At 38.2% G+C, this 23,769-nt stretch overlaps 1 long non-coding RNA gene across 6 annotated transcripts in view; it reads right to left on the reverse strand.

The window, feature by feature from the left end:
* LOC142829848 (uncharacterized) overlaps positions 1 to 23,769 on the reverse strand; it is an 85,509-nt gene that overhangs the window by 46,713 nt on the left and 15,027 nt on the right. Inside the window, exon 3 of one of the 6 annotated variants that reach the window (XR_012904708.1) lies at positions 22,392 to 22,673. The exons of the other annotated variants lie outside the window; for them this stretch is intronic. This is a non-coding gene — a long non-coding RNA (uncharacterized LOC142829848). Of the gene's footprint in view, positions 1 to 22,391; positions 22,674 to 23,769 lie in introns of those variants that run through there. 6 annotated transcript variants of the gene reach the window in all.

Genomic DNA, 23,769 nt, shown 5'->3' on the forward strand with positions numbered 1-23,769 from the left:
AAAATCTCAGTTGTGCTGTTCAAAAAAAAATGGTTTTGTCACATTTTGAAATATACAAATGATTTTTTTAAAGAACAACCAACAATCCACAGCAAGCCACGTAATCAAACAGTCTCAGTGGTGAGGTTTTTTTTTATATATATCAAAAAAAGGTTGACTAATCACTTCAAAGAAAATGTATCTATTCTTTACAGAAACATTAGCCAAACCAACCTGTGTTGATCCCATATGCAGTCACAAAAAAATATTAACCAACTTTTTCTCGTACTTCATGAGCCATTAGAATACTGCAACCTTTCATATCCAAACCTGAAAATGTGCCCAGTAAGCCTGCCCTATTGTTTCATTACCATTGTGACACTCAGTCCTTAGATGCATAAAAGTTTGGAAAAAAACTTTTCATAAACTTGGATGGCAAACTGTCTGGACTGATCAGCTGTTTGTGGTAGAATGCATATTAGTTAAGTTAAATTCCTTTGACCTGAAATCAGACAAAGAAATGGCAATTTCAGTGGTATTATGCTTTACATTTCTGGGGCAGTAGCACCTTAGTCATGAACAGACATGAAACAATCTATAAAAAGGTTTGCTGGACAAACGCTGTGAGATGAGATGGTTGAGTTTTGATAATTTTCTCAAATACATCCGATTTAGTGATCCTTATCTGCATAACAACATTAGCAGGTATGCCACTTTACATACTCTGGACATGATGACAATTCTGAGTATTTATTATCTGAATTAATTGTCTGCCTACTCTACTACTGGGACTGAGCTTCCTATTGTGAATAGACAGACTCATGATACCCGTGCTCAAGACAGAGAACTTAATTATAACAATGTGTCATTACATCTCAGGCTCCGGAACCTAACAGGTTGGCTTGAGAACCTGAGTTTTCACCTAAGCCAGAACATTCACACAGATACTTGTAGAACACTAGCACCAGTCCTACTACCACAAGTCTATCTACCCAGTCTGGCCCGGTGTAGGAGACATATTTTAGGAGTAATGGTCATGAACCAGGACCCCATAGTGTTAGGCATTGCACAAACACACAACAAAAAACAGCACCTCAAAAACTTACACTCAGAGGCGCTGCAAAAAAGGCATAAGTATAGACCCTTACACCTATATGAAGTCCTATCAATTTTAGCAAGATTGCACATAGACATTAGGATCCTCTGCATCTAGATTTGTCAAATAAGAAGAAATGTCACCAAGATCATGACAGTTTAAAACTTACACTGAAGTTTAAGCCTTGTTTCTGTAAAGCTGAACAAAAATGCTGTTATTTTCTTGGTTTACAAGGTTGATTATACAAATACACATTTAAATGCCAGTATTTGCCTCAGACTGCAACAGCAGTTTCTCATATTCATAGATTTTAACACCAGGAGAGACATCCAGTCTAGCCACCAGCACAATTCGGGCTGCAAAATTTCACCAAGTACTTTCCACTGTGGAAAGAATTACTTTATCTTATCAATGCTCACTGGCCAAGTTATAATTAATTATTCTTATATTAAAACAACAAAGGAAGTTCCCATGTATGGAAATTTTTTGATCTGATTTTCAAAAGTGCGAAGGCCCCACAAATATCATTATATAAGCAGGTGCTCAGCAGTTTATATCAAGCCAGTTTATATTGAAATTATGATTAAGTACAATTCTAACCAGTTAAAGTTGTAAATGTCAAAGTTAAATCCAACAGTTCAGCCTTGACTTACATAACATTTGGGGTATTTCTCTCCACCACATCATAAGTAACAGCCTTAACTTGGAATTTTCTCACTTGCTTTTGTTGGCTTGTCGAAAAATCTTAATGTTATTTAAAGTTAGGCTTTTAGTTGAGAATAAGGCTTAGCAAGTTCCAAGTGCAGCTCTGTGTTTTGTTACTAATCATGAGTGGAAATAATGTGAGAAAACTTCACAATGCCATTTCCTGTGATCCAGTACAATCCTGGTTTTGATAAATTCAACTTGGGGTCATGTTATCTAAACAGGACTTATTCAGATGAACTTGGATTTGATTTGAACCAGTGAGCCTGCCCTTCATATTTGAGTACCCAGACAAAGTGAGAGTCTTTGATCTGAGAAATGAGCTAGATGCTAAACATGGCCATGGACAAACTTAAGGAAGGGGATGCTCAAATCCTCCCACTAGTCTGGCATTCATTCAGGCACCTGAAAAGAAATTATTCAAATACAAAGGAATTACCATGTGAATAGTGTTTCTGCACAGTTTCTGCATATGCTGTCTTGCATTTTTATCAAGACTGCAAACATAAACCAGCGTGAGAAAGCAGGTGCTATTTTCTTCTATCTTTTGAGCATCAGTCTTTCCCAGCAGTAAGCTGTGTGCACTAATGGCCAAAGTACAGAAACGTTTTGATTTGGATCCAAACTCTTTGCCAGACATATTATTTTAAGAAAATGTGTTGAGCTTTTGATCCAGATTGCACTGTATGGCAGAACATTTAAATGAGGTGAGGGAAGAAAGTCATAAGATGTTAATGTCTCTAAGAGTATTCAAGATTAAGGAAGTATTCATTTGGGGAAGGATTCATGTGAGCTTCTTTACTCTTATCCCATCTTACAGGGTTATAGCCATTGATTAATGGATGTGTTAAAATTACAAGATGCCCAATTGACAATGTAGCACATATATTTTCCACTCTGTGATTTTATAGTATAATGATGATGAAGATAAGACAGACCTTAGGACTAAATTACTGGTTTCTTTAGCTGAAAATTTAAAGCACTCTGCAATCATTTTTTCCCATGGATAAATACTGCCATGGCCACAGTTTTCCCAGCTGAAACAGGCCCTCAGATACCTTGGTGATTGGCATGGTATCAGATGACAGTCAGATAGCAGGCGCTTGCACAGTGGCTTAGTTTATGATAGACACTTGTCCACATATCACACAGCACCATATAATTTGCCACTGTTTTCTCCCGCAGAGAAGTCCAGAACTGCGGGGCATAATGTGTCAGGAATGAGATGGATTGGCAGAACTGCACAGAAAAGCTGGCATACGGCCTATTCTATAACTAGCCTACTAGACTTTCGCTTTAGCAAGGACTAAAATTCATGTAATATTAAAAGACAAAAGGAGAGGAAAACATTAAACAAGGTAAATTTGCAATTATCTCTGATGGACTCAGAAGCATGTCATTCATTTATTCAACAAACAGTAGTTTGTATTCTACACGCTATACTGATGGAACACCCCTTAATCACGTGAATAACCCTATTGACATTATTGGCACTAGTCACTTAAGTAAGAGGAGCTGGCCTGAGCCCATTAATTGTGCATTGAGGATGCAGCCTCCTAACAGACCATGAAACTAAGACTTGGCCTGTTCACAAAAGCACAGAATCAAGTGCTTAACCTTTGAGCTTTTAAGTAAAAAATGTAAAAGTGCCTAAGAGACCTAGGAGCCTAAATCCCATTCCTTTCAATTAGACTTGGGTGCCTAAATCACTTTTTAACACTGATAGCTTTTTTTTAAAAAACCCAGAGATGTTTCCCTGAGTCAGGGCCTAAAGGCTTCCAGCCATTACAAGACTGGATTTTTTTGTGTAAATGCTTATATTGGCTCAACAATGTTTATCAAAGAATGGATTCGTTGTTTGCAATTTTTCATCCTTGTTGAAGTTTTTGCACTAAAATTATAAAACAAAAAGTTAAAACAAATCAATGTCCCAATCATTTTTGTAATTTTGCAGCCTTTACAGAGAACAGTGTGTGTACTTCCTTATTATAGTGAACCCAGAGTTTTTCAAATTTGATGAGTTTAGACTGTAAACTCACCAATACAGGGACACAGTCTTTACTTGTATTTGTACTTTTAAGGCAGTGCACCAGTGCAAAGGCACCCACTCTGGCCAAACGTGGTGCAGCTCCTGGGCTTACATAGTGCAGCAGGGCTGCTGATCTATTCCTGTTGTCCAAGAGCCTGAATCCTTTCCTCACTCCCAAATCCACCAGAGGTTTAGTAGGCAAACCCAGGCCTATCCCTTCCACTGGATTCAAGCACAAGGCCAAGGGTTCTTTGATTCTGACAGTGCCCTTAGCTTGTTCCTACCTTCCCCTGCAGTCTTCAGCCTGCTGGTTCATCTCCTGCTGAGGCTGTTTTCTCTGAGTAGCTCTTCAGTAACTTACTGGCAGTAGCTCTTTTCTCCAGTCTGCTCATTTCTCTGGTAGCTGTCCCACCCATCTGCTTCCCAGCTGCTGTAAAGCTTCCAATCAGCAGTAACCAGCTGTGCCTATATTAACCCTTCAATCCTTGGGCCAGAGTTAGGTACATAAACCCTATGACAGTATTGCACCTAACATAATGTGGCTCCACATTAGGGCACTAACATAACATATATATTTAAATAAGTAATAATAACCATTTCTATTGAAACAACTGTTGCCTTGCACAGAAAGGCTCCTCGTTTTACAGAGAATACTTTTAGGCCTCAATCCTGCCAGTATTTATTAACATAAATAACTTTGTGCATTGTCAACCATCCCACTGACTTCAACAGAACTATTCACAGTGTTTAAAGTCAAGTATGTGCATAAGGCTTTGTAAAACTAGGGCATTAATCAACTTATGGCTTGCTTGCAAAAAGGAAAAATGGAAGAAAGTGGTGGTGATTACAAGAAAAGGGGGGGGGGGGGACGACACTTTGAAAATTAAAACCAGAAGACAAACTTCCAGAAAATTGTAGAGAAATGAGATTAGGAGGAAGGGAAGAAGATAAAAAAAAGCAGAAGAAAAAAAGGAGACACGAAATCAGTAAAAAGCCAAGAAAAATTAGAAAAGAAAATTAACAATTGAATTAGCAAACATCATCCTCACTATCATTTTGTGTAGTCCAAACACTGGTCATGATCAGCAGGCCAGCTAATTTTACTTAAATTGTGGTTCCTGAACACAACTTGTGCTTGTCTACATTGACCACAGAGTCATGGTCAGCATCCTATTAGCAAACATGAATTGTCATTTTCAAAAACAGACTTTTTTAAAGTGACATAAGATCACAAATCTTATTGAAAGTCCACTAGTGCTTCTAGATGCTTTTGATATCCATTATCAAGATCATGTTAAATATGATAATCTTTTAATATAAACAAGGCCTAAGATATCAAATATATTTTCATAAAAGGGTTTCTTCAAGTACGTAAGCAGGGAAGGACACAAGATAAAATCAAAATTAAACAAGACTAAAAAGGATTGTCAGATTTGTAAAAAGAAAGGGGGGGGGGAGGGGGCATGAAATTCAAAGGCAAAAAAAAGAAAAATAATTCAGAGATACTTTATTTCTACCGTATCATATATAGGCCTCATTTGAATCATATCCTAAAACTTGCCTCCAAAAATAGCTCACAAATTATTTACTCATTGGTTTGTATTTCTAAGTAATGATTTATTTAAAATCAGCATTAATATTTTCAAGACATTGGAACCAAGAAAATGTCAGTAAAATCATAGAAGTAATAAACACTGGCTTTGTGATGACTAAGCTGTTCAAAATTTTCCCAGATTCTGAAATCCTCCTTGTTTCAGATGATTGCATAATAAGCTAACATCAAGGTACTGTGCCAAACCAACAAAAGCCCAATTTCCTTCTCTTAAGCCCATATGTCTTCTCCAACAGTGAGATGGATCAGCCTTGAGAAAACAAAGATGCAATGACAACAAGGAAAGGAGAGCACAAACATTAAAAAGATGGGGGAAACAGAAAGAGAATACGAAAAGAGGAGAGAGGAAAAGGAAGCAAGAGAAAAGTAATATTTGAACTAAAAATATTTGTTATGCGACACAGCCCACAATTCTTTCCAGCCAAAGGGTCATGGCTGCAAAAGGAGATCCCACACGATCTTGTGTTCGAAATGCATCTTATTACAACAAAAAGAGCTGAACTTAACCATGTGGTATTTGTAAAGAAAGGAGAGCAAAGCTTTGTATCTTGCTAATCAACTGGCCGCTTTGGGGTTTTAAAACCTGACTTTCACAGAGACCTTAATCTGGAACCCCCCTTTTGTAGCTGCACATTTGCTGGCACAGTTATTTGGAGTTATAAATATGCACTGGTAGTAAACTAAGTAGTTAGATGGCAATATGACAATTTGAACCTACAAATTACCACACCACAAAACTTCAAAGTTTCAGGTGAAGAAAGGGAATGATAATCTTAAAAATCAAGCCCTGAATTTAAATCAAAGGAAAATAATTATAAAACAGCTCTAAGAATACAGTATTTGTATTCATCTGTATTACATCTGAACGTAAACATAATAATCTAAAAAAATCTATACTTAGTCAATCACAACTGGCATGTTTTTGCATGCATTGGTCATGGAATAAAACTCATTCCCCTCACGTCAAAAAAAAATCACAGCCTTTTCTTGAGCTAAAAAGAATCTCCGATAAAAGTTAGCAGGATTGGGTCAATGATATCCATAGCCATTTCCATTCAGCAGCGGGCTGCAATAAACTCTCATTCCCAGTTCATTACTATGTAACAGTATCTGGTTCTTGTGAAGTTATTCTGCGTGAATACAGGTAGAAACGTGGTAATAATATTGGATTTTCATCAATATTTATCATTATTTACTTTCCAAAGTAATGTTAGATATGGGATGCACAAGTCACAGGAGGACACCCAGGGATCATTTATACACACTAAATACTTCAGTGTAAACTGGGTAACAAAAATCTAAGCATAAGCAAAAATAAAATCAAGCTCTAAAAACAGTGAAAATCACTAGTCAACTGGGGCCAGATCCTCAGAAAGTTGGGGGTAGGTTCTGAGGTCAATAGTTGAGCCTAATTTGTCACCACATAAGGATTTGGTTCATCGCGTGCAAGAGATACTTCACATGCAATTCTGCATAGGCATATACCACTAATTTTTAAAGCCCTTTTTATTTTTAAAGCAAACAATGTTTACCATGAACAAAACATATAGCCCCCAATTCACAAATGCATCCATCAAAAAAAACATGCTGAACTTTGTCTTCAGTGGGACTTATACATATGATTAAAGGTAAGTATGTATTTCAGTGCTTTGCTAAATAGGGCTGAACTTAACCATGTGATTTAAAGTTTTGCTGAATTTGGGCCTTTAGATATTGCCCACCATTTAGATTTCAACTTTTGACGAAGTAGTTCTATGTTCTTTAAAAAAGCGTTTGAAGCATTTGTTAATAACATCTAATAGAGCATGGAAGGATCCAGAGTATATTAATTTAGGCTTTCAGGACAGTTTTTGCTACCCACATCAGAAATTGCTTTTGTACCCAATCCTCAGAAATACTCCCCGCTTGCTTGGGCATGTATACTGAATGAATAATGTGCCCATCCCAAAAGACATCTTCTATGGCAACAAGCTTAATAAAAGTCTCTGGAGTTAGAAGAAGCAGCAGTCTAACTTAGCAGAGGAGAAAAGAGCATACAGAAGGGCAAAGCCCAAATGGTCAAAATATCACCTTTAAATGTGATAGATTCAGCAGAGATTACCTCTCTTGAATGGGTCTCTTCGGCCATTTTTTGCAGTTGCCATAAAATCAACTGAGTAAATTCTTTACCTCTCAGGGGCCTATATTCATGACCTTTCAAGACTGAAGCATACCTACTATTACCCAAGGAACATAAAACCTTTATCATCATAAACCATGACTTATAAAACAAATTTGAAAAATGATGGAAAAAACACTTATATGTATATCTTGAGCCAGATTCTCATCTGCCATAGATTGGCACAGCTTCTTTGACATCAATGGAGCTAAGTGGATTTATACCCTCTGAGGATCTGATATGAAATATCCGGAAATTAACAACCTGTTCAAATGAAAAAAGTAATGGCTCCCACATAGTAACTGAGTTTCAAAAAAATTCCCAAGACCACTGGTAAAAAATCTTCAGTGGGTGGCACAACATTAAAAAATCACAGATTATTTCAATAGTAATAGAAATGTAGCTGTGTTAGTCTGGTCTAGCTGAAACAAAAACAGGACTATGTAACACTTTAAAGACTAACAAGATGGTTTATTAGGTGATGAACTTTCGTGGGCCAGACTCACTTCCTCAGATCAAATAGTGGAAGAAAATTGGCATGACCATATGTACCAAAGGATACAATCAAAAAAATGAACACACATGAAAAGGACAAATCAAAGTTCAGAACAGAGGGGTGATGAGAGGGGGAGGTAAATGTCTGTGAGCTAATGATATTAGAGGTGATAATTGGGGAAGCTATCTTTGTCATGGGTAAGATAATTAGCGTCTTTGTTGAGACCTAGGTGTAAAGTGTCAAATTTAAGCATGAATGACAGTTCAGAGGAGTCTCTTTCAAGTCTGGTGTTAAAATGTCTTTGAAGCAGGATGCAGATAGTTAAGTCCTTGCTTAACTTAACTATCTGCATCCTGCTTCCAAGACATTTTAAACACCAGACTTGAAAGAGAATCCTCTGACCTGTCATTCATGCTTAATTTGACAGTTTACATCTAGGTCTCAACAAAGACGCTAATTATCTTACCCATGACAAAGATAGCTTCCCCAATTATCACCTCTAATATCATTAGCTCACAGACATTTACCTCCCCCTGTCGCTCCCCTCTGTTCTGAACTTTGATTTGTCCTTTTCATATGTGTTCATTTTTTTGATTGTATCCCTTGGTACATATGGTCATGCCAATTTTCTTCCACTATTTGATCTGAGGAAGTGGGTCTGGCCCATGAAAGCTCATCACCTAATAAACCATCTTGTTAGTCTTTAAAGTGCTACATAGACCTGTTTTTTTGTTTCAGATTATTTCAAGGACATGCAGGCCTTTCTCAAATTACCAAAATATATTTTCCAAAATTATAATGTCACATCCTTTAAAACATACAGGAGGAAGACAAATAGTACCTTACTGATTCAGCTGTGAAAATCTGTTGTGAAGATGGTATTAAATTAGTGCAATTTTGGCAATTGCAATATTAGAAAAATAATATTGTTCACTATTTTCTACATGGATCCACTTTAAAACCTCTCATATGTTTTTAATGCATTACTTAGCATTTAGCAATAACCACTTCCTCTTCAGTCTTTATCCTCTTAAGTCTTTGAACTCATAAAACTACATTGTCCTGACAATTGTTATAAAACCACAGGGAAAGCAAAACCTTTTTAGCTCACGGTCACAGACTTCAAAGTGTTTTTGCTAAACTTGTTCTATGTGAAAATAAATTTTAATTAGTAATGGGCCAAATTTGGATTCCAAAATATGAGCTCTGTGATGACTTAGGAGCCTCAGTGTTCAGTATTTTTACTACATACACAGTCAGTGTTATGGGAGCCAATGGGAAAAGTGAAATGTCAAAGATCTTACATCTCTGAGAAGAGAAAGGGAGCTTTCCCTGGGAAAAGAGGAAGGGAGATTAATTTTTTCTACTAATAAAAAATGGAAAGGAGATTGATAAGATCCCACAACCCCATGAACTGTATAAATAATGGAAACATTCATTTTATTACTAACATATTTACCTGGTGTTGATCAAGTCCTTAACTCAGTTAAGGGTTTTTTTTTAATGAAAGGAATATGTATGTGCTTTATTTAAAAGACTGTATTTTTCAAAATACAGTGTTATTTTTATGTGTTTAATTTTTATTTTGGATTTCTTACAAAAAGAATTATTAAAATTAGTTCATTTAATTTTTTAGTAATTTCTTTAAATGGGAATTTCATCAAGTGTATTTTTTCCTTCAACCCTATAAACTCTTGTCATTCATTATGTTTTAACATAAAAGGACTATGGTCAATTTGGTTTCCAGTGACATTGTCTTCTAGTTTTCAAAACTGAAGCATTAAATTTAGCTGTGCCAAAACAGAGCACTACTCCAAATTTCTCCATTTTATCTCTTTTCTGTAAGGATTATTGAGAAGAAGTCCTATTCCAGTTCATCCTGTTTCTGGCTCATATTAGTTCGGTCTCTTTCAACATTTGCTCAGTTATGTCAATTTTGAGGACTGTGCTTGCTTTTGTCTCTTTTCTGTCACCTTTTTGCCTGGTTTTATGGGAAGCAATCCTATTCCAGGCACATACCATTGTCCTGGAACAACCAAAGCCTTGTGTTGCTTTTAAGTTATGATAAGAGCACGCAGTATACCGAATTTTGTGGTCCTTGCTCTTACCATTTAGGAGTTCTTGAACAGTAAGGTATCACTCAATGTGAGGAAGCCGAAGAGAAAGAAAAAAATTAAATTTCACTACAAATAATTTTCAATTTTTCCGCATAAGGATTTTTTCCTTCACAATTTGTTAATTTTTAATGAAAAAATGGGAAAAAAAGTTTTTTTTTCTCTGACACTTTTAGTGCATTTCTAAGATAGGAAAGAAATCAGATTAGGAAATTCTATCCTCTATTTCCAGGCAAAGAGAAGATGGGAGGTGTGAATAAGAGAAAAACATGCTCTAAAACTAAAAATATGTATTGGAAAAGTTTTTAAAACTTCTTCATTTTTAACAAAATATTCAGAGAAATAATTTTAAATAATCAACTAGAATAATAATTACCATTTTTTACTATATGCTTGAGTATTGGTAAAATGTGACACTGATTTCAGTGGCAATTTCTCATGTAAGAGCTCAGTAACCTGACTGCATTTCACTCTCTAGCAACAAATGTTTGGTTTTTTTTTTCTATTCCATGAAAATATATTGCTGGTTGGTTTTTATTTGTGTTCCAAATCTATAGTTGGAGCTATACTTGGCACATAGCATGTTGTCGTGTGTTTAAATTTACTCAGACAGGTCTCACCTTCTAAATAAGTACTTTTTAACCATTATTAATGTCAAGAAACAAAGAATAGGGTATTTCTATGAGGTTTTATATCACCTCTCAAAATATAACAATAATAATGCCTAACAATAATAAAGATAGTGTTAGTGAACCCCAGCACTGAACCAAGATCAACAACTAATGAATCATTGCCATATCTCTATTTCCAACGTTTGAAACAGTTGAAGTTGAAGCTTATATCATTTGACATTCATTGATAGCTGACGCAAGAGGGTTCAGCAATCAATATCCACTCTTTATTTAAATATTTCCCTGTCCAAAAATGGCCATCTAATCCAGCCAAAATCTGATTAATATCCTGCTGCACATGATCATGCTCTCACCTATAACTGGTTTTCATTATTCCTATTAACTGAATATGGCAAAGTACAAATTCAAGTGTTCAACTTTGCTTACCATTATTGTGCTATAAAAGCACACTTAGAGCAGAGGATGATCTTGGCCCAAAAAAACCTCCTGACAATGCCTTTGAGGCATGGAAAAAATCCAGTGAACTGTTAAAAGTACAACTTACAAAGGGCTGAAGGCTTTGCATGGGATGATGACAAGAAAATCAAGACCAAATGCAGTAGATATGTTTCAGATTAACTTGTTTCAAGTCAACTAATAGCTAAATCCTGGCAAAAGGTTGAAGGATTCTTAAATATAACCAGATTAATCAGGCTCAGATCAAAGAATATTATTTTAAAAGTCACAAGAAATTCTGCAATTGCAATAGTAAATACAATTTAGGGGCAATTTACAACTTTATTATTCCACCAAAACCAAAATGTAGGTAGGATAACACAAAGGATGTAGGGTGTATTGATTATTACATATCAACTGATGTAAGCCCCACACTAGCAAGTTGGTGGTGGAATAAGGAGGCTGACCAGTTCCCCACTGACAATGAAAGATTTATGGAAAGCCTGTGAACCCAGCTGTCCTCATCTTGTTACACATGCAGCCTATGTTGGGCATGTAGAGGAAGATAAAAGGAGAGGACCTAGACTAAGTGAATATGAACAGAGGATAGAGTTCAGCTGCTTTTGGTAAGTGAAAGGACATTCAACACAAGGACTTAGTTACCTCCCCACCTTCTGATTGCTGTGTGAGAAGGTGCTGTAATAAGTTACAGGCTTCTCTCAAATTAAATTATTGTATGGGAGATACCACAAGAGATTCTTCACCTAATAGCAGAAATGAGGAAGGAACAGATATTTTGAATGGATAACATGGTGCAAAATATACCTACACTCCAAGGCAGACGCTTTATGCACCTAGGCTGAGAAGAATCTTCTAAATGCAGAAAATGTCTAGCAAGCAACCTATAATAAAGGATCCTGACTCAGAGTGTTTCACTCCGGGTATCTCTACACTGTGGAGCTATTTCGAGATGCCAGAAGTATCCCAAAATAGCTATTTTGGATCTATTGAAGCAGCCCGTTAATTTTGAAATAGATTTTGAAATAATGGGAAGCTTATTCCGATGTCCTGGTAGCCCAAGAGGGTTAAGGGACATTTTGGAATAGCAAGTTATTTCAAAATTTGGTGCTGTGTAGACAGTGCCAAATTATTAAATAAATTATTTCAAAATATACCCAAAATAAACTATGCATAGCTTATTTTGAGCTAAGGATGCTATCTGGACTCCCCCTCTGGAAATTAGGTGCTCTGTAGCTCAGAATCAAAACTGTTGGCCCCCTGGCAGGACCCACATGAGATTATCTGCCAGATGAGGCTGATGAATTATGGAAACTGGCAGTCAGATCTAAGGAAAACCTAACAAACATACCATGTCAATCTCCTAAAGCCATGGAAGGCCTAGGAGTAGTCTTCATAGCTCCCTATACCCCAGAGACCAAAGTAAGGGCCACAGTCAATACACCAAGGTCTGTATATTAAGACATAGCAGAAGGTTCAAGCCCAACATCTGATGGCTGCCTTTTCTATGGTACTTTCTACTTGGCTTGAGCAAAAATACCTCAACTTCCACCACATTCGAATTGAGCACAGACATCAGAGAAAGCCCATGACTACTTTCTGGAAGATCAGAGAGGCCATGAAGCAGCATGTAGAATCTATATTGAACCTTGGGGAATAACCAAAGATCATATAGTGATTGGAGAAGTCCAATAACGCTGGTCCCTAAGCCAAATGGGACCATCCAATTTTGCATTGACTTTAGAAAACTTAATTCCACATTGACAAATTCCTAGATTAGCTGGATTAGGCCAAATACATTACCACTCAAGATCAGAATGATAATAGCTTCTATTCCATAGAGGTCAAAAGGCAAAATGCCAATTAAAGCATTTCACAAAGGAACAAATATGTTTGCAGTGTCATACAACAGAAAGCTAGTTCTGAATAGGAAACTTTAATAACCCTACCTTATAAAATTTAGACAGTGCATTTGAAACAACTTATTTAGGGGAATAATTGTACACAGAAAGAAACAGAATTATATTAATAGGTGCAATTGAGACACAGCGCAAGTATAAATAGGAGATTTGCTTGGCCCAGTTGTGGTCCTAACTCAACCCAGCTTATGCTATTATCAGTTTTGCAACAAATGTAGAAAGAGGTTTTTGAATACTGAAAATTGTTTGGTACTCCCTTTCTAATTATGCATTCATTGTGGTTTCATATGTGCTATGTAAACAACTTCTAATAGCTCATTTCTCCCTTAAAACTTAAGGAAAATAGACTCTAGAACCAAGAAGAAAATGACTATAAAGGGGAAAATTATTTTCAAGTGATACTGAATGAAATTTTTTCTTTAACTTAAAATACATAAACCCTTTTTTATAGGTTCCCTTTTGCCTCCATGCAGATTTCTAACTATAATTTCTCAATATAGTGGATGTACTCGAAAAGGTCCATCCGCTCTTAGAGATATTACCAATGTCAGTGATATTCTTGGTACTAAAAATGGGAAACTACTACTGTAACAAATAATACCTCTAAAGCTATGGTTAATGTTTTTAGTGTGTCCTAAGTATGCCATTATTAATTTATTAATTATTATTATTATTATTACTGTTACAACAGTGGCTCGATCAAAATCAAATCTCCATTGATTTTCAAACACAGGGACTGATAAAGAGACATGCAAGTGAAACCAAAATCTGTCACCCTACCTTTTTCCCTTTTAGCAGGATAAATGTGCCTTCTCTATTTCTCCTAGGCTGTGTCCAGACTCAGAGGTTTTTTCGAAAAAAGTAGTCTTTTTTCGAAAAAACTTCACCTGCGTCTAGACTGCAGCCACGTTCTTTTGAAATTAAATCAAAAGAACGTGGCTTTTCCTTCAACGGCGGTAAACCTCATTTCACGAGGAAGAACGCCTTTTTTCGAAAGTGCTCTTTCGAAAAAAGGCGTTCTTGAATGCCAACAGGGCTTTTTAGAAAGAGAGCATCCAGACTCACTCGCTGCTTTCTTTCGAAAAAGTGGCTTGCTTTTTCGAAAGTACTGCTTGCAATCTAGACGCTCTTTTTTGAAAGAGGCTTGCAGTCTAGACATAGCCCTACTGTTTTCCAATACAGGCAGTCCCCGACTTACGCGGATCCGACTTATGTCGGATCCGCACTTACAAATGGGGCTCTCTCGCCCCGGAGGTCGAGGTAGCAGATTGCTATCTGCGAACTCCGGGGCGAGAAAGCCCCGTTCGTAAGCTGCTCTGGTTCCCCTGGTCTGCTGGAGACCGTCTCCAGCAGACCAGGGGCACCGGGCGGGTTCCCGCGCTTCTGAGGCTTTGCCAGAGCAAAGCCTCAGAAGCACGGGAACCCGCCGCTGCTGCCGCTTCAGTCCGGGTGCCTGTGGTCTGCTGGGGACGGTCCAGAGCAAAGCTCTTCTCCCCGTGTCCCTGGTCTGCTGGGGGGGGGGGGGCGGCTAGTGTGCCCCCCCCCCCCCCCCCCCAGCAGACCAGGCTTTTGTTTTGGACCCTGGAGCAGAGCAGCTGGGGCACTGCCAATTGGTCCTGCAGCGCCTCTCTGGGCACTACTGGACCAACCCGGCAGCACCCCAGCTGCTCTGCCCCAGGTCCTGATTCAGCTGCTGCTGGTCAGTTTCAGCAGTGGCTGAATCAGGACGCCTGGGGCAGAGCAGCTGGGGTGCTGCTGGGTTGGTCCAGTAGCGCCGAGGAGCGGTGCTACTGGAGCAACCCAGCAGCACCCCAGCTGCTCTGCCCCAGGCATCCCCAAGTCAGCTGCTGCTGAAACTGACCAGCGCTGACTACAGGAAGCCGGAGGCAGAGTTGTTCTGCCCCAGGCTTCCTGGAATCAGCGCTAATCAGTTTCAGCAGCAGCTGACTTGAGGAAGCTTGGGGTTCTTAAGTTGAATCTGTATGTAAGTCAGAACTGGCGGTCAGTTTCAGCAGCGGCTGAATCTGGATGCCAGTTCCGACTTACATACAGATTCAACTTAAGAACAAACCTACAGTCCCTATCTTGTACGTAACCCGGGGACTGCCTATACATAGGTAGAAAAAGGAACCCACTAGAGCAGATACAGGTACATCTGTCAGCCTTTAAAATAAAAGTTTTCATATTTACTTATATAGAAAAAAATCAGATGAATCTGGAGTGTTCTGAGACTAAATTATTTGTAATGGCATTAAATACTCATTCACGTGATTGGATCAGATTTGGACAAGGTGAGTATGTTATATATGTATGTGATGGTATGATTTGCACTGGTTTATATTCTTTAACAGTGTTCTTCATTTTTAGGTTATTTAAATTGGGGATTTTTGTTAATATGCTTCATCATAGTTAAGGCTGACTTTTTAACTTTGTAACACTTTCATGAAAAGTACATTTCGAAAACATTAATAAAAACATTCTCTAGTCATGTTCACACAAATATGTAGCATTTCCCTTTCCTGGCCCCAGGAATTCTGATTTGTAGCAAGTGGAGAGGAGTGCATTAGAATGTTTTTCAATAACTCATGATGCTTTAAAGGTGGAAAACCATTGCCTAAATTTAGGAGACCTCTGCTCTTTATTGAAAATACTTAAATACTTTCCTCCATAGAAAAAAACATATAGAAAGACAAATCTTTGCTAAAGCAAATAAATGTGGTGCTCCCATGGTGATTTAATGGGCCGGGGGCTCTGGCCGCCACTGCTGCTGTGGTAGTAGCAGCAGCAGCCAGGATCCCTGGGCCCTTTTGACTTGCTGGGCATGAGGGCAACTGCCCCTTTTGCTACCCACTCCCTGTTGATACGTCTGGGTCTCAGTGATCTTCTCCCCCTGCACTCTCCCACACACACACAAATAGCTAGGAGTGGAGAAGACTAGGATAAGGACCTGAAGCTCTGCTGGGGCCCAAGCAATTCTTCTACATTCATAACTGATGTAGCAAGGTCAGTCGTGTCAGGGCAATGAGCTACCAAGCCTAGCGGTACTGGGGCTCAGCCTGGACAAGCCCTGGCACAAATTAAGCACCTAGAAACAAGGAGGAAAAGGGGCACTGTGATTGCTGGGGCTTGGAGACGGGGTCTGAGATAAGAAGTCTGAGGAGAGGAGACTGGCACTTGGGCAGAGAAGGAAAATGGCACTGGAACAATGAATCAGGAATTGGTAAAGGACATAACTGGGAGAGGAACAGGTTGAGTGGGACTGGACAGAAGGGGTTAAGCTTGGGGAGGAACCTACAGAAATGCCTGTGCCCACTCAATCATGCTCCCTTCAGAATCTGGAATGGAATCTAAGATGTCTGAGTCTCACCACTCTTCTGCTGTCAGTAAATGTCTGTGAAATCCACTGGTGCAAAGTTCCCCATCCTCCTCTAGTGCTGGTCCACCTACTGGGTGACAGCCTGCTACTGCAATGAGTTACTCTTGTAGAATCAACAGCATAGACCTCTCCCACTTGAGCTAATGGTTCCTTTGCTGCTGCTGCTCATCCATGGGAGTGCCAATAAGATGACACATGATGGAATGTGTGTTGTTTTTCTATTTCCTTTTTTTTAATTAGGAAATTGCACACACAAACTATTTTCAAAGACAATGTGATTAGTAGAGTCCTGCGCAGATACATACATATCTGCATCCATATCCTCAAAAATGAGATGTGGATATCTACATCCACAGATGCGGACACCCATGGAGTTACTCTGGTACAAAAATCGATATCTATTGTATTTCTGCATCTATATCTGCAAAAATGAACCGTGGATATCTGTGTCTACATCCACAGATGTGAATACCCCTGGATATTAAGTGGATAGCCTCAGATTTGCAGGGCTTTAGCGATTAGCATGTGTGCAATAGCGAAAACTGTAAATGCCTTTCCAATAAAGGTATGCTAGAAACAAACTATGGAAATCTATCCATTTTCTGACTCATATATTGGAATGCAGGGACATTTTAAGACATTTTTACTAAAATTTATGTGAATTTATCTGACTTGGATTTCTCTGGGGTAATTGTTGTCCTTGTATTACCTTAATTTTTTAATATAGCTTGCATCTCAAAAAACAGTTTTCCATTTTTCTCACTTATTACAGTTTCACTTCTATAATGTAAAAAAAAAATATCACATTCTGTTCCATGGAAAATAATTGCCACTAGTTGCTGTAGGCTCGACTGTACATTATCTTCTCTTTACATACATTAGCTAGAATGAGGTGCCAAACGTGTCTTCTGCTATAAAAATATTCTCTTAAAATGCTATAGAGTTCTGTACATTTTCTATAGAAGAAAACCTCTATGAGAAGTTTCTGTATTTGGTCTATGGGATTGCTGATTAGAAAATACTTGAGCAGAAATCATTATGGAGTAGAGGTACTGAAATTCCTATACAAAATGTAATTCCCAGATAAATAAACATTTTTTTAAATCTTGAAGAAATAATATTTATTCTGGCCTTTACCAGTATTTTCAATGTGTTGATAATGAATTGTGTGCCTTCAGTTTTATTCACCTCAGTTTGGTAAATATCTCACCATAAAAAAATGAAAACAAATACTTCTGACTCTGACAGTCACTCAGGGAATCTGGGAGCAGACTACGGGATTGTTCTGTGTCACTGATCGCCTGACCTTGGGTTTCCAACAAAACCATTAACACTGTTGCCAAAAGATGCTCTGTCCTTATATTCTCCTTTCAGCAGCTGCTTGCTTGGCTCTTGTTTGGGTACCCCTTCTGGTGCCAGATGGCTTGAATTTGAGCACAGCCTCATTTGGGTCTCCCTTTGTTAGAATCTTTTTTTCTGGGAGTTACTGCAATTGCCAAGCCTCGTATGTTTATTGTGTTCACTTACCTCTTCACATCAACAGCTGATAAGACGTATTACACATCCTACATTTTCCAGCTTCTGCTTAGTGATTTACATGTTTATTTAGGTACCAGAATGTGACATCTCTCTATTTTTATGTCCCCTTTGCCTAGCCATATTAGCCTTTCCTTATTTCTCTGGGCAGTGGGGAGATAAGAGCTGGAGAGAACAGTCTACACTCAGTGTGATTATGGTGGTGGTAATGATGATGAGTGTTTCTAGTTATTCTCATTCCTTATAAAACCTAAAAATATATTGCTGGAAAATGGTATCCTACCTATCTAAATGTATTGTGAAAGTTCTTCATTATTTTTGACACATAACTTCATACATCTGAATATGGAAAGAATCTCTCTACAGCATATTTGAAATGTTATAACTTATAATACAACCTGAGCACGAGGCTAATCTTTATTTGAACCAAGTCCTTTGCCACCAGAAGAAGCCTATAGAATGAGATAAGGAATGTTAGTTCTGTATCACTCATGTTACAAAGCTTGAAAGAATAGAGAAGGGCACACTGTTAGTTATTTCTAGAGACAATATTAAGATTGTAATGAGAATAGAATGGCATAGCATTTTCATTCTCTTGACAGGTATTGCAGTAAGAATACAAAAGGGACAAAAATGTTGTCTATTTTTACTTGTCCAGAAGGGAAATAGATCTGGCTAAAACAAATTTTGGGTGCAGAACATGGGCAAGAAAGCATTTATCAAAATGCTACGCCCAGCTCAGTTCAGGAAATGCAGACTCAGTTCCCGTATACAGTGCACTAATCCTCTCTTTTCCAAACTTCATAAATCCTATTATGTCAGATGAACACTGAGCTCAAATCATAACATTCTTCTGAATCACAGTTTGGGTTCAAGTTAAGGAAATCACAAAAGTAGAACGGTTGCTTGAAAGAGAAATAGTCACTTACGACATCAAAGAGGGATTTTTTTTTAATCAGAAACTCCCAACCATTAAGAGACTGGTTATAGATAAGCTTGAAGGAACACTAAGCAGAAAGATTAGATCTTGTCTATACAGCGGGAAAAGACACACTACAATGCTGTGATTTCTAAAGCACACTAATGTACTGCACTATATAGACCAAGGATGGGCAACTGGCTTGCATGCTGCCTGCCAAATCATTTTATTAGGCCCACCAGAGCTCAGCTGAGGACAGGTAATTTGGCAGCACCAGTATCAGGAAGAAAAACAACAAACGGTGGGAAGAGGACTCTGCTTACCTGCAGATGCACACTTATCATCCTGTGACAAGACACAATGGGCCAGAGCTGGAGCTGGGCTCAGCCCTGCAGGACAGGAGCCACCAATAAGGCATGAATGAGGGGTAAGTTCACCCTGCAACATACCCTTGGACGTCCCACTGCCTTAAGGCAAGACCTAACCCCTCCCTTAATCTTCTCGCACCTCCTTTGGGTAGGACCCAGTTCATTCACTCGGCCAAAACGTTTAAGAGAATTTTGCGGCCTTTTACCCTGTTGGTACAAAATGAAAGTTACTTTATTGTACACACTTTTAGTCTGCACCAGCAAGATATTCACAAATCACATTAGTATGCTTGGGGCCACCCCCCTCCCACCTTGGGGCCACCCCCCTCCCACCTTGGGGCCACCCCCCTCCCACCTTGCCAACAGCAATTCTGTTGGCAGCCCTGACTGGTTGCCTAAACAGTGCAATTTGAATACATGTGCAGCTCTGGCTAGAGGAGCGTGGGAATGATTATTCCATCCCACAAGATAAGTCAAAGTCTTAAAAATTTTAACAAACTGAACATTGAAAAGAATTGTGGGTCAACTGAATTATTTCAGTTCCAATCATCTGAAAACATTTCATTTTGGTTTCGACCTTTTTAATGAAACAACCTCCACACACATACCCAAACTAGAAATTAACTGAAATTTCTAAATAAAGGGTAATTTCAAAACTGAAAATCAAAATGTTTGTTCTGAAGTGTCAAAACATTTTCAAAACTTTTCCTATTTTTTCCCTAAATGAATATTTTGTTGAAACCAACAAGCTCCTGCAGGAAGTTTTGGTTTTGACGAATTGACATTTTCAAAGAAAAAGAGTTTTGCTGAAAAAATTCCTTCCCAGTACTCTGACTCAGTGTGACTGGAGCATAAAGTGGTTTGACTTCGTGTGAAATGCCATAATTTTGCAGAGATCTGGCCTTCCTCTGATCACTCACTACATTTCAAAGCAATGTTGCATGCTTTTGAGCTGCAAGGGGATGGGGTGATAGAGACCAGAGGAACTCTTTCATCCCTTTCTGACTAGACTGGTATCTGTTCTACCACAGCATTTGATGACCTGTGTGGAATGACCTTGTAGTTTCAGTCCAGTTCTTAGTTAATATATATGATGGCTTTGCAGAACAACAATCATTATTGTTACTAATTAGCATCCAGTCTTGACGGTCTCATCAAGGAGGCCAAGAACTGAGCCTGATTCAGTTAAGCGTTTAAGCATGCACTATTACAGTTAAGCATATGTACTTATGTACTTTGTCAAGTCAGGTCTGAATGTGTGTGGAAAGTGTACCAATAGCAGATTTTTGTAGCAGATTTTTGGATTACATATGAATAACACATACGTAAAAGCACCCAACTCTTATCCTCTGCCTTTCTGACACTTTAGAATTTGGTTTAGATACCTTTGTAATGCTCTGTCATTCAAAGTTGTGCTTGTATTGGTTCCCATTAGTAATACTACATAAAAGAATCAGCTACTAAAAAAATGAACAGGTGGCTCTCTCATTAATCATCTAAGATATGTTTCAAGAGCAAGAAAGCCTTTTAGGATTTCCTGCACTTAATGCAAAAATGCATTTTAACTCTAAACATGGGGGAAATCCCATAATGGAGGTATTTAAAGTTGGATAAATGGGCTGGAGCTACCCAAATTCAGGCTAAGCTGTAAGCGGAAATCTATTTTATATGTTCCATGGGGAAATGGGAGCTTATACCTTGCTATGGATAGTTTCTGACAGGGACATGATATTGTAAAAAGAATCCAAAAACAATGGCCCAGCTCCTCTTTTGTACAAAAACAGGGAATCTTCCCTGTTGTTTAAGAGTAAAGTTAGACTCAGCCTGTAATTTTCTTTTTTAAGTTTGTTAAACTTCTGTTTTTTAGGCATGCTGCCCAGACACCAACTGTGCTACTTGAAAGTGTGAAGCATGACAAGAAGGCAGGGATATCCAAAAGCAAGGCAATTCCAATTCTTCTGAGCCCTTAAATCTCTCTCCCACACACAGTTTTCAAACCATATAGGTATACTGTATATGCTGAATGAGTGCAGTCACAAAATTGAGCATCATTTCTTCTACTCAAGTTTTGGTCTAGTTAAAACTTATCTCAGTGAGTCAAATATTCCCTCAGATACACTGAGGTAAATCTGGAGAAAGTTAATTCAAGTCAGCAAAGTTATTCCAGCATGGCCCCGGTCTACTAAATCTTAACTATGCCAGAGTACCTGGACATAGACATTTCCAGTTTCCTTCCATATCCTGTTTCTAATCTTCCTACGCACACTTCTTTGTACCTTACACTTGACACATCCTCTGTCAATCCCTCTTCACAAACTTTTCCCTCACAAACTTTTAACCAATATCCACATTCTGGGGAAAAATGCAAATGGTAATAAAGGAGCTAAAGTGATGTGCAATGATAGGTCACCTCAGTAAATAATAATAGCTATTTATATTACAGCAGCACCTAAAGGTCCTGACAGAGGATGGGGTCCCTTTTGTGTTAGGTAGGCAGTGTATAAATACATCCCTGTCCTGGCGAGATTACAATCTAGATAGATGCACGGAAAGTGAAATGACTCATCCTATGTCACATAGCAGGTTAGTGGCAAAGGACCTCAGGTCCCTTGAGTCCAGTGCCTTATCCACTGGACAAGGTTAATTTATTTGATGTATTCCTTCTTCCCTGTCTTAATCTTGCCTGATATAATAGCCTTGAGTCTCTCTCTCACTCACTGGTACTCTATTTTAGACTCTTATTTAGCAAGTTATAATGTGTGAATGAACCACTATTCCAGCCAGGAGCCCCACTGAGGTCAATGGGTCTCCACTTCAAAGTAGAAGTCCACCAACTTCTAGCAACTTGCAGGCTTGATGCCTTACAATCTAAGGCCTTAGATAAGAGACCATGATCCTAACTCTGTGCCATTATACCATTTTGCATGGCTAGTTACTTGAATAGACTTACTTTAGTGTCAATCTGGTGTAAAGGCCCCATTTGTTTAATTGCTGTGTAATGTACCATAGAGTCCTATGACACTAGAAGCAAATATTTAATCATAATGATTAATAGCTTTCCCAGTGAAGGACTTGAGGGGAAAAAGACCTGTGACAAATGGGGGTTGCATGGTTTGAGATGCACATAGTTTTATTATGTGTGCCAATGCTTCTTTGAAATGCTGCATCCGTACTGCCTGGCAGATTGCTCTTTTTGCTTGTTCTAATGTCTTTCCTATTTTCTTTCTCCATCCACCAAAAGCCAAGAAATTAAATTCCAAAGTTTTGCCAATTCTGAATTTCTGAAAATTTAAAAAAGAGTCTGTTTGAGGGTTTGTTTTTGTCTCATCTATAGAATGTAAAATTTTATTTTATTCAACAATATTTCATATGTCATGTTTATTGGCTCAGAACAGGTTTCCTTAAAAGCACTGTCTCTGTATCTGCAATGGCGAAATGTCTAAAGTTGGAATACATTTGTTTTAAGTAATAAATGTAACTATTTAAAAAAATCTATTTACACCTGTGAAAGTGGCAATCAGTCTTAGACTGGAGTTGATCAAAATGTGTACATGGGATTTTAAGTCAACCCTGTTCGTCTCTGCAGCAAGAGAAATAATTGTATTTGTCATCTTAAAGTGGAAAGCTAAATAAAATTTGACTCTAGTGCTGCATGTGTTGCTTTAAGTTCCAAACCCTCATAAGCCATTAGATTTTAGAGTTTTCAACTTGTCTTATTCTTTACACATGAAGCGTAAAATAGAGACGGGGTATATGAATTAATGAATATATTTGTGACAAGATCTTTGCACATTGCTTATAAGCCTGCTGTCAAAGTTATTAATGCAGAAACTGTCTCGCATTAGTGTGGCAGAATATCTGTTTTGCTCTGTGTAAGCACCTAATCAGGCTGCTAAGTCTATAGGAGCACATTTCAGATCCAGCAATAACACCTAGGCACTGCTGTCTAAATGTGTTGTTTGGAACTCTACTTGCCAGACCACTGCTTTAATTTATTGGCATTCACACTTCATTTAAGGATGGGTTTGCATTTGGACAAAGTCTTCGTTTTCACTTTTTCTGCCATTTCCTGAGGAAAATACGCAATTTTGTACTGCTGAGTTACTTTTCAATTGTAGGTTTGTTCAGCAACCATTTTCGCCCAAAGTAAAGATGTGTATGTGTACGTTTTAGGCAACAGGAGATACAAGTTAATGCACATATTTTTCCATTGGATAGCTTTTCATTTTAAAAAATAAAGGTAGCACTCATACAAGAAATGCAGTTGATGATTCATCACTTCTGTTTACCAAATGACATTCAGAATTGCTCTCTAAACCCAGCATACATGGGTGGCATGGCTAAAGATCAACTGTAATTGCCATAAAAATGTTTCCA

This window comes from Pelodiscus sinensis, chromosome 6, assembly GCF_049634645.1.
Source record: "Pelodiscus sinensis isolate JC-2024 chromosome 6, ASM4963464v1, whole genome shotgun sequence".
In the NCBI taxonomy this organism is placed as follows: Eukaryota; Metazoa; Chordata; order Testudines; family Trionychidae; genus Pelodiscus; species Pelodiscus sinensis.